Consider the following 12,530-nt stretch of genomic DNA (forward strand, 5'->3'; position numbering starts at 1 on the left):
CTTTCTTTCTTTCTTTCTTTCTTTCTTTCTTTCTTTCTTTCTTTCTTCCTTCCTTCCTTCCTTCCTTTCTTTCTTCCTTCCTTCCTTCCTTTCTTTCTTTCTTCCTTCCTTTCTTTCTTTCTTTTTTCTGTCTACTCTATCATCTATTTATCATCTACTAATTTTTTACTATAGCATGTTGACACTTAAGGATAAAATAAGACAGGGTAAGAAGACAGAGCAGGAGACCAGAGGAAGGATAACCAAGAAGGTGATTAACAGCTGCTGCAGAAAGCTCAGTCTATAGTGGCTGAAAAAGGGGGCCATTGGAATGGGTAATTAAGAGGTCTCCAATGATCTCAGAGTATAGTGAGATGAATTCTAGATATTAGATCAAGTATCTGACTTAGGAACATATACCTCAGGGATAATAGGAAAGTCCCAACCTCTCAGGGGTTAAGTTTACTCACCTATAAAATGAGCAGGTTAGATAAAAGGGGCTCATGTTCCTTCTCAGTTCTTAGTCTATGATATTATGATTCAAGAAGAAAAGGTCCAGTAGAGTGATGAGGAGACACTGCAGGATACTGCTCAGTTAAGTTTGTGATCAGACTCAGAGAGCAAGGGATAGACTACTCTTTCTAAAAGTTTAGCACTGTAGAAGAGGGATGAGAGATAATAACTTGAGGAGACACCCCACCCCACTCCATAAAATGTCTTTCCCTAAGCACCTGCCATAGCTCCTAAAATCCTTAAGAGTTTAATCTAGTCACTCTGTTGAGTTAAAGCATGACTTCTAGAAAATACCAATTAAAATGAACATGTGTTACCTGGAAGGAATATCCATAATTACAAATTGGTTTAGTGAGTCATCACTTTGTTGAGAATAGAGCCCTAAGAATGAATCAAAAAGTAGGTAAATTTCAATGAGAGTCAAGGGGCAAGAAAGGTACACCACACATATGTCTGGCAATGACTCAGATTGGGTAATGCCATGGAAGGTCAGAAGTGGGGGTGGGGTGGGGCTGGGTTGTAACATGGAGCCTGGAACACCCAAGGCAGCAAGACGTCACCAAAAGTAATCCATCTCTACCACAATTCTGCCTAAGGCTTACTCCTACCTCCCCTCCCCCCTTTCCAAAACTGTGAACACATACTATTCCTGTCTTGGCTTTGAGCATGGTGAGAAGAAAGGAATGCCAAGGAAGCAAAAGGAAGAGTGAGAAGGAAATCCAGAAAGGGTATCTGAAAGTTGTGTAGTTGTATTTTGAATTTAGTTCAATTCAATTTAACAGACATTTGTCACATGGTATAATGGAAATCAATCTACAAAAAAGCATTTATTAATCACTTATTTGCCAGGCATTGTGGGAAACTGTAGAGATAGAAAGGATCCCAGATTGAGAATCAGATGACCTTGGTTCGATTCAAACCTCTCCTAACAAACTCTGGTAACTGGGGAAAAGTCATTTAGGTTCTCTGAGTATCGTGTTCCCCACCGATTAAGTAAAGGAATGCACTAGGGGATACATAGGTCCATTTCAGCTCTAGATTATATAATTAAGCACCTCAATTACTGTGTACAAGTCATTATGATTGGTGCTGATAGGTCCTACTTTCCAAAGCCTGTAATAAAGTGGAGAAGAAAAGAAATATAGGGGGAAAAAATTATAACATGAAATGTACAATTATCTTCTTTATTGCACTGTTACAGAAATGTTTGTTTTATTCCATAAATTAAAAATAAAATTTTAAAAATTGATAAGTAAAATAGATTAAGTGCTGAATAGTATGAGGCAAGGGTAACCATTTCTAGGTAGCATAATGAAGATAAAATTTCTAAATGACTGGAGTACTGTTAACCTTCCCCATCCTATCTTATGGAGGTATTGTGAGGATCAAGTGGGATAACATGTAAGGACTTTTCAAAACTTAAAGGGCTACATAAAGGCTAGGACAGTGATGATGATGATGCTAATAAAAGTAAGAAAAATATTTCTGTGTTGCCTTTTTTCAAATGCTGAACTATGGAACAAAAAAAAGCAGGGCAGAAGACAATTTTCTGATACTTCTTTGAGACAGTGATGGTATAGAGAAAACACTTGGGATCTGGCAGGTAGTCCAGGCCAGGGAAGGAGCTGAGAGACCTAAGCGATTCCCCCAGAAATGACTGCAAGCTGGGAGGGAAGGTGACTAAGTAAAAATGAATCCACTACAACTGGGTAAACTTTTAAGATTTAAGACAGAGCAGCCCCATCCCCAATGTCAATAGGAACCAAGTTGGATTAGGTCCAAATACTCAGAAGTTGAAAGTGCCAGAGCATGTCTAGGGATTTACCTTCCATGAGATTCCATCCTGCCCATGGCAAATGATGATGCTATAAGGCTTTATTATTCCAGTGGATGGAAACTCTGCCACAGGCAGGGCTTGCCTTGCATAATGGGAAAACACAATGAAGCTCATCTTGCTAGTTTCTCCCTCCCCCATCTTTTTTCACCTTCCTTCCACACCTCTTATCCTCTTTCTCATCATCTGTATTTTAAGGAAAAATTCCTATTTTGGTTTGTTTTTTTAAAGGTTCACTTAGTGAGTGCTCTTATCACGTGATTGACTCCGTAGTTGGCCCCAGTGGTGATTTTCATTCCATCCTGGCCAACTTATTGCTATCTGCCTTCCCTCCATACATAAGCCAGTCTCCACCTCCAGGAGCATATTCAAATCAAGACTGAAACACGACAGGACAGGATATGTCGATCATCTCTCCTTTGCCTCTACTCATTATTCTTCTGACCTTCCAAACCAAAATACCCTTCCCTACCCACAGTCCCCCTTTTAAGTCTTACTCTGCCTGTTAGAATGGAAATGACTCGCAGACAAAACCTGCCTCGCTTTCATATCTGCATCTCTAGAGTACTGGGTTATATACACAATAAGTGCTTAATAAATGTTTTTATCATTCATTCATTAGATACATATAGAAAAGTATAATACTTCTTAAAACTGTTGTCTTCCTCCTCCCTTCATCTACTCTTCCTCTTCTCCTCCATTCTCTCAACCTGTTTCTACCCAGTCTTCTCTGACCTTCTTTCCTGAATCTGTTACTACTTTTCTCTTCCTTTAGTCTCTTCTTCCCAAATTCATGTCTCTCTTCCAGGGTGGAGCAAAAAACAAAGGAGATCAAAAACAATAAAGAGAGATAGAGAAACATATGACTGACTGCCCCAGTTCTTAATTAAGATGTTCTTAGTTTCTGAACACTTCTGAGTCTGGGCAATACAATTCAGCATTTAATTGAATACTGCTTTGTATTATGTAATATTCTTTCATATGCATAGTTTTGTCTCCCTCAAAAAAATTATAAGCCTCTTAAGACAGACTATTCAGCTGAATAGTCTGTCCACCCCTTGACCAGTGCCTAGTTCCCTTGACCTTCTGGTCTTCTCAGAACAAACTTCATTTGTCATCTATGTTCAGGCGAGCATGTAGCACAATAGATAAAACACTAGACCTGGAGTCAGAGAGATCTGAGTTCAAATCCAGTCTCAGATACTGTGACCCTAGGCAAGTCATTTCACCTTTGTGTGCCTCAGTTTCCTCATCTGCAAAATGAAAATGATAATAGCACCTACCTCCCAGGATTGTTGTAAGGGGTGAATGAGTTAATATTTGTAAAGTACTTTGTAAATGCTAAAGCACCATGTAAATTTGAGTTGCTATTTATTATCATCATCATCATTATCTGCAGGACCCTGTTCTGTGCTTTCCAAGGTGACAGTTTGCTGATATGATAACATAATCAGGGCTAACATCTTCATGACATGGATTTGTCCTTAGAAAGCCTGACAAATTGAAATGACTTAAATCAAAACAAATTTTTCCATGGCCAAAGATGGTCCCTTTAAATAGAGGATGTGTTTCTGTGAAATACGAAATGACTAATGGTGCTGGAGACCTAGCAACTGTTCAATGAATCCTGCAGGATGAAATGAGAGAATGTGGGCAAGGTGCTCTATGAACCTAAAAGCATCATATAAACGGAAGCTAGTATTGTTTTATTGATTGATATGGGAACGTACAGAGAATAAATGCAGTGCCTCTCTTTATTCTCTGTACGCTGTAATGCCCATTCGTGGATATTCATGCTACCATTTGAAATTTTTTTTAATTGAAATCTTTGGATGAAGATTTTTAGGAGCTACTGTAAATAGAGAAGACACTGTGTGAAGCTGGTATTTCTGGTAGCAATTTTAGACTCTTTAATTTTTTTTTTCAAATGGCAATGTAATAATTGCTAATATTCCTTTTTATTTCTCAAATTTTCAAGGTCAAAGAGGAATATAAGGGGAAGGTCAAAGTGGAGGGAATAAAGATGGGGAAGGAAGCAGGAAGAGTGAATAAATATCAGTGTACCAGCCACAATGCTAAGTGCTTTTTACAAATATTTTCTCATTTGAACATCATAACCTTCAGAGGGAGGTACTATTATTATCTTCATTTCACAACTGAGAAAATGGGGGTTAAGCGACTTGGTCAGTGTCATACAGATAATATGCCAGATGCTGGATTTAGATTCTGGTCTTTCTAATTCTAGATGGGGGGCTCAATGGAGAGAGCACTGGGCCTGAAGCCAGGAAGACTCAACTTCTCAAGTTCAAGTCTGGCCTCCAACACTTGCTAGCTGTGTGTCCTTGGGCAAATCATTTAATTTAATTTGCTTCAGGTTCCTCATTTGTAAAATGAGCTGAAGAAGGAAATGACAAATTAGTTCAGTATCTTTGCCATGAAAACTCGAAAAATGGGTTTACAAAAATTTGGACATGACTGAAAACTAAACAATAACAAACTTCCTAACTCCAAGCCGAGAGCTCCATCCACTGTACCATCAGCTGTTTCCTCTGGAAAGAAGACAAATGACATTTAGACTCTAAGCCTATAGGTTGACAAATGGTATCAAGGCTCAGTCATGCTCTATTCCAATACCAACTAGGTCCAGAACTAATACTAGGATACCAAAGTTGAGTCTCACATGCCACCATGTTGGTTAGGGGAGAGGTAGATGATCCCTCACCTATGGGACAGAATGACCACCCAACAAGGTTGCTTTCTTGACTAGCCCAAGACTCCCAGACCATCCAGGTACTCTCAGTCATCATGCCCCTTAACCAGGGGCCCTTCACAAAAGAGCAGGCACAACATGAATCTCTAATATCACCTTAAGAACCTTAAAATAATAATAGACTTAACGACTTGAGCTGGGAAAGGGGCTAACTAACTGGAGGGAAGATAGAGGATTATTGAAGGAAAATTGCTATTGACACAGCTGGTTAAATCCAACTGGTGCTTAGCTACTCTGGACTTTCCATTAATTTAAGAAACTTCCTCTATTATGGTGAAATAGAAAGATGGCTTGCTCTAGAATTATAGGATCTGACTTCATATCTCCTTTTCTGTTATTACTTGCATGGGTTTAGGCAAATTATCTCTCTGTGTTCCAGTTTCCTGATTTTTAAAACAAAGAAGCTAGACTATTTGACCTCCAGAGTTTCTTTTGACTCTAAAACTATGGTCTTAGGTCTCTTCCTCTCCCATTTCATCCATCTTCTGATAGTCAATGAAAGTAGACTTCTCTTGAAAATTTTGTATTTTTTGGTAACATCTTTAAGGTTGACTACTTCTTTATTCCCTCCCTCTCATACTCCTTTTGCCTCAGTTTACTTATATGTAAAATGAACTGGAGAAGGAAATGGCAAACCATTCCAGAATCTTTGCCAAGAAAACCCAAAATGGGGTCCCTGAAGAGTTGGACATGACTGAATGATAACAACTGTGGCATAAAGTCAAAAGGAAGAATTGGCTTACTACCTGTTCTCCTGTTTAACTTTTAGATCTACTACCCCTCTGCTACTTCCTTCAAAGGAAGCTCTAGTCTGTCTAGGTCCTTGTTGCTGTCTACAATTCTCTAAGTCACTGTCCTTCCACCATTCATCCTACAGCTTTCTTCTCTGTGTCCTTTTCCCTGGACTATTCAAATACTCTTCCCCTATAGCAAGTCCAGCTACTAGTAAATTGTTTTTAATCAATATTTTGAGCAAAGACAAGCAATTCCTTTTGTTTCTTCTCCCCTGTTTTCAATGGCTTATGTTACATGTGTTTGCACAGTAATGAAATATATTTTACAAGTCACAAAAAAACACAGATTAAAAAGAAAACAAAACAGACAACAAAAAGAAAAACTACTGTGTCCCTATAGTATAGTCATGGTATCTAATTAGAGTTACATGTACCTCTTTGAGACCAATAAAAGTCAAAAGGAGAGATGGTCTCTAAGCTGCCTCTAAATTCTGATGCTTTAAATTCTACAACACTGATACAATTAAGATTTATGCAAGATGTTCTAAAATCTGTGTGGGACACAAATGATGTGAAGACCTTTATGGTACCTAGAAGATTTTGACAATGGATATGTGTAGAATACCTTCTTCTCATGGAAAATGACAATGTCAAAAAAAATCTACATATAAATACATTTTATTTAGACCAGACCTGTGATGTCATTGGTATAGACAGTTCCCAGTCAGAAACTTCCTCTCCAAATGATCTGAAACTTATAATTTTAGACAGTTGCCTGGGGCCTGGTGCCATAGAACCGGAATTGTGAGAGGAATAACTGGAACCCTGGTCTTCCTGTCTGCCTCTCACTGAAATTATCACCCTTTGAAATTGGGAAAAACTAAACTTATTAGAAAGAGACATTTAAATTGTGATTACTAAATACCAAAGCATTTATACCAGGCGCAAGGTAAATGATGAACTGGTACTGAACAACAATCCTCAGTATGACTCAAAAGATTCCTGCAAATTTGCACAAAGATCTTATTTTGGCCACACAGTATCTACTCTTTGCAGTCTGCAACTGCAGAGAAGTCAATAAAGAATATGGCACAGGCCATGTCAAGACTGCCTACAATAGTAGGCCTACTGTTATTCCAGGGCATAGCAACAGTAGCAACTGATCGCCTGAGATCATCTATTCAGACTTTAATGAGCTGTGGTTTGAACTCAGTTCAGCCTTACACCAGTCACCAATTAAGAGCGAAGTTAGCAGCTCTGCTCCCAATTTACTTTTCCAGAGAGAGCGGCTTGTGGGCAGATTTGTGAGAAACAATCCCTAGGACTGCACTTCTTTGCTAGAGAGGAGGTTATATGTAGGCTGGGACCTGGGGTGGGATGCAGGGACTGTGTGAAAGGAAAGAATCAAGGACACTATAGTGGGTGGGATACTGCTGGAGAAGAAGAACCTACAGCCTTCTTTGTTTTAAAACAAATCCAAGGAACCTGGCCCGGGATGAAAAAAGCATTTGTTCCCAACTATTAAACTTAGTTTTCTCACCAGGACATTTTTTCCAGTGCCTTTGACCATGTTAGAAATTCAAGGATGAAGATAATCCCTTTCTCTAACTTGTTTTTGTTGTGCTGCAAAACCATTTGAGAGATGGAACCTTTGGGCATTTGTCAGAAAGGTCTAATGTACATTTTTGCTCTTTTTCAATGAGTATTCAGCAAACTTCAGGTCTGTAAAAATTCTACTTAGTCGCTGCCTATTTTCTGATCTCTGGGGGCCAGGCACTGCAGCGTTATCTGAGAGCCGCCAGCTGTTGCTATTACAGACAGCATTCAATGTTGCATTCATCTGAATATGTACTGTTATGTGGCAAGATCTTGGGGAAATGTGACTTTGTTGTGGTGGTGATGCACTTCTTTTGAGGGAGCTCTTGAATATTAGTATTAGTCAAACTTGGTTCCCTGAATGACTGGAATAATTTTTTAGACTTTACTGACTTTGGTAGCATAGAGTTAGATACCTTCCCTCTCCCAAAACCAAGCATTATTAAAATCTCAGAATACTTACTTAGGTCCTGTATAAAATATTTCTCAAATTATTCTGTCTCTAGGATGGGAAGAGAGTTCCAAAATTCTTCAATTAGGACCCATTGAGTTTATCAACTTAATGCTAAACTTGTGAAACATTGTGACTGAAAGTGAATAAATAGCTGATCTACTGGCAATTATTTTTCTAAATAAGGTAATGTGCCTTCATTAAGGCTATCAGTGCCCAAGAGTAAATAAAAATGTGTGAATTCTTTAAATGTGATTGAAACATATACTTTTATCCATGGGTGTGCTGGAGCCAGCTCCAACCAGCAGCTTGATAAATATTCAGTGTGAGCATTTACACCTTGAAAATCAGCAAATGCTACAAATAAGGGGTTGATTTGTTATTTTGTTGATTTGTTTCTAGATAGACTAAACTTGTGTGTTGTAAGTACATTTTTCCCCTAGGAAGCTAGTTGTTAAACATTGACCAAGGTAACCTGATATTCTTGAATTTTCAAGCAGGAATGCAAGGTCAGTCAAAATTTTCAACTGATACCTAAGGCATAGAGTATATTGAAATTATTAAAATATAATTTTTTCATAATAGGAATATAATAACCTCTTATTCATAAAATGACCAACTTTTTTTTTTCTCCTATCAGGCACATAAATCACTGTTTGGGAAGGAAGGAAAGCAGAAAGGAAAAATCTTTTATTAAGTGACTACTATGTGATAAGTACCATGCTAGTTTCTTTAAAAACATTCTCTCATTTGTTTGATCTAACCCTGATACTTGTTAATTTCAATATTATTGAGTTAATGGTTCAGGATATAATGGGTAACCAAACATCTATTCCACTGAAGAGTTGAGAAAAGCAGGCAAGGGAATTTAACCCAAAGACATTGCTTCTAGGAGAGAACAGATGAAAGAGTGAGAAGATGAAAATCTGTAGAATACTGAATATGAAGGAAAGAATTAATTTAGTATTAAGTTAAAATCCCTAAGTGTCATAACAGGACAAAAAAGATGTGAAAATGGGACCATAAATCAAATCTATATTTAAAAAATAGTAATATGCCAAAAAGATGAAGGCAAATAGTTTTAATGTGAAAAAGACAGAAATTTATAGAACAATTGTGAAAATATAAGGAAGTAAATTATGCAGGTTCAACGAGCACTTACTAATTTAATAACTGGATTGCAAGGAAGGGAAAGGATGCTTAATTCTGAATTCACACCAAAAAAAATGAATCATAAGGTCCTAAGATCGTTAATTTTGAGCTAGAGGAGACTTCAAATTGACATTTAGTTCAAGTCCATTCTCCAGATGAGGAAAAAAGACTTGGCCAAATTGCATACAAGTAGGAATGGCAGAACACTAGTGGAGAACACTCCAAAATCCAGTGTTCTTACCACTATTGTGATGACACACCAGGATTTGAAAAGAAATGCAGTTTCACAAAGAAGCAAAAATTACAACTAAGAAAACAGGGACAGAGATGCAATTAGCTTTGCCTTAAGGAATGTATCCAAATGTTTATCAAGTGTCCACTATGTGAAGGGCACCATACAAGAGTCTGAGGATAAAAAGCCAATGCCCGCCTTCAAGGAAGTTATTGTCTGTGTGTGTGTGAACAATACAACTCTAAGAAGCAGATGAGTAAAAATAAAAAAAAAAATGGAGAAAAAAAAGAACATTAAATTAAGTGCTGGGAAATATTTATCATAAGAGGTTATCCTAGAACTGAATCTTGAAGAAAGCTTCAAGAATAATCAACCAATCAAACAAGCTTTTACTTAGAACTCTTTATGTTCTAAGCACATTTCATTTCACATTGCAGATGTAAAAAGAGCCAATATTTCACTCATGTAGTTTATTTTCTAACAGGGTACGAATACCATGTATTGGTATATTGTCTACATGCAAATTGATGACACTAAAATGGTTTTTAAAGTGTTTGAAAAGTTTATTTTCTAAGTAGGTTAAACATGAATATAGCCCTGTGCCTAATATTGATTCACATGAAAAATCCTCCTCTTTATTTATTTTTTCATTTATAGTGAAAATATCAGATTTAGCCTGACCCAAAGCCAAATGATCCCTATCCTAGGATTAGCTTTAGAGGGATTTTACTATATTTCCAATGAAATCAGAAATATAAAATTATGCAGCTGGTAAACCAGAGTGGTAAACTTCAATAGTCTAAGATCAATATTTATCCTAACTGAAATGATGGAATCCGACTCACTGTTATTCCACCTCATTATTTTGATGCCAACCATGGCCCCACGAAGAGTGTTTTGAGTGGGTATCATCCTCCCTGACGTCAAACATAAAGGCTAGGTGAGTCCTCATTTCTCTTTACACACACATATACACACACACACTTATGCCATTGATAATTAGATTAATAAATTTCTAAAAACCCTAATTTGAAATTGATATTCCTTTCCAGAGGACTAGGAGTGGAGTAAGTATATCATCCATGTATGAAATAGTATACTTTATTATTTGTCCTAGCTATAACTCATTCAAATTTCAAAGGGAGCATCTCTGGTCTTAGCAATTAAATACATGTTTACCTTATCCATACTACTCATGCTTTGATAGATGAATATGAACATGATAGATGTATATGAAAAACCCTTCTCAGACACTGCTTGGCTTTTTCATCTGTTTTCATCTTCCCTGTAGCACTCACTCTTTATCCCAGTTTTACTACTAGATCATCTTAAGTGACCTTTGAAGCTATTATACCCTTCTTGAGGTGTAGAGACTACACCTGACACATGGTCACATCATTACATTGAAAAATTTACCGGGTTGTACCAAAAGTCTTAGTGCAGTTTTTGTAGCTTAAAATTGCACTAAGACTTTTGGAACACCCTGAACATAAGGTTAGGACAATGTATTGTGCTTTTTAGTATCCTTGATGGTGTCCTTTGTCAGGTTGCAATCTAACTACTGCCCTTTAATAAATGTGACTGATGGTGTAATTGTTGCAAAAGCTACCCAACCAATTGACTCCCTCTCTACCTCCTCAATCCTGACTCCAGCAAGAAGAACCAATTTGCTTTAGCCTGTCCTCCCACACACTGAGACTATTTTTGACAATGGGGTGATTGTAGTGGTGGTGGGGGTAGGGGTTGGTGATGGTGTGGTGGGGGAAGGGATATATCCACCTGCCCAGAAAGACTATTTGCTTATTAGCAAGCTATACTTTTACTACTGGTTGATCTATATCTATTGCCTAGGCCAGTGGTTCTTGGATCTCTTAGGAGTTTGCGACAATAATCCAAGGGATTTGTGCTAAAAATTCTTTCTTGGTGTTTAAGCAGTAATCAGTTGTAAAGAATATTGTAAGACAGTAAGCTCTAACAGTTTAAAACTGTACTAGGACTTTGGGGGCATCTTTTACATTAAATTTCCCTGGGACTTTACAGCACATTTTTGTTGTTGTTGAAAGGGATGTGAGGAACAAAAAAAAATTGGAAATCACTGACCTATACTCTTTCTCTGAATTCTGACATCATATTGCCCAGTCCCTTTGATTGGATCACAGATTTAGAGTGGGAGGGTCTTAATGCCATCTCCTCCAAACCCCTCTGAGAAATGTAGTGGCTTGTCCCTTAGCTAATATGTATCTGAGAGATGATTTTAATTCAGCTCTTTCTCACTAACCCTTTGAGAGACAATAAATATAGGAAAATATCTAGAGCATTGATCCTGGAGGCAGAAAAACCATTAATTTGAATCTAGCTTCAGATACTTAAAATATGTGCTACCCCATGCAAGCCCCTTATTCTTGTAAAGTCTCAATTTACTACTCTGTAAAAAAAAATAAAGAAAAAGGATATCAAAAGCACCTAACCCATAAGTTTGTTGTGAGAATGAAATGAAATAATGAATGCAAAGTATTTTCCAAAACTTAGTGTTATTTACATTTCTACTATTATCATTAACGAGGTATCTAGTTTGGGTTCCTGGCTTCTGCTTCCTGAGCTCTACAAACCTGGACTTTGTACATACACTTTATAAACAACTGCCCTCTCTCTTTCTTGGGTAACGTAGGATACCTAAAAGCACCACCATATGTCCTTACCTCATCCAATCCAAATCTCTCATTTACACCTCAGGAAACTGAGACCCTGAGAAAGTCACTTGTCCAAAGTAATGAGCAATTGGATGGCAGTTGGGTCCAGAAACAAGGCCTCCTTCTGTGGCCCTCTTGGCTCCATTCCCTGCCACTGGCTTTCTCACTCTCACAGAACAAAGTACAGTAACATTAGTTCTTTAAAGGAGGTCCCTAAAATGCTTATTGGTGCCTTTGCTCAATGGTTTCTCTGAGCAGCCAATTAATTCTCTCTTGCCTCTCACAAGTGTCTGTGTGGGCTCCTGAAGGTCATTGCCTGAGTTCCCTCAGAACCTGAAGGTCTCTTCTGTCATCCACAGACATACTCCAGGCATCTGGATGGCTGCGATGGGAGTTCTCCTGCTAAACCTAGGCAATTTAGCTAATGACTTTGTCCTTATATAGTGAAACCAGAGGAGCTCCATATCCAGAAGCTTGCAGTGATCTAATAACAGCTGTCAGTGAGGCTACATTTGGTGGAGAGTTTGCTTATTCCTAGAAAAGATGACTCTGTCCCTTCAGTAATTGAATTGATCAGTT

The 12,530-nt window shown here is 37.8% G+C and overlaps 1 protein-coding gene across 3 annotated transcripts in view; it reads right to left on the minus strand.

Moving 5' to 3' along the window:
* The window catches only part of LSAMP (limbic system associated membrane protein), an 836,652-nt gene that overhangs the window by 432,204 nt on the left and 391,918 nt on the right, over positions 1 to 12,530 (minus strand). The window lies entirely within an intron of this gene.

This window comes from Petaurus breviceps, unplaced genomic scaffold (assembly GCF_028583685.1).
Source record: "Petaurus breviceps papuanus isolate PSGF00001 unplaced genomic scaffold, PetGlider_PUasm1.0 90792, whole genome shotgun sequence".
In the NCBI taxonomy this organism is placed as follows: domain Eukaryota; kingdom Metazoa; phylum Chordata; class Mammalia; order Diprotodontia; family Petauridae; genus Petaurus; species Petaurus breviceps.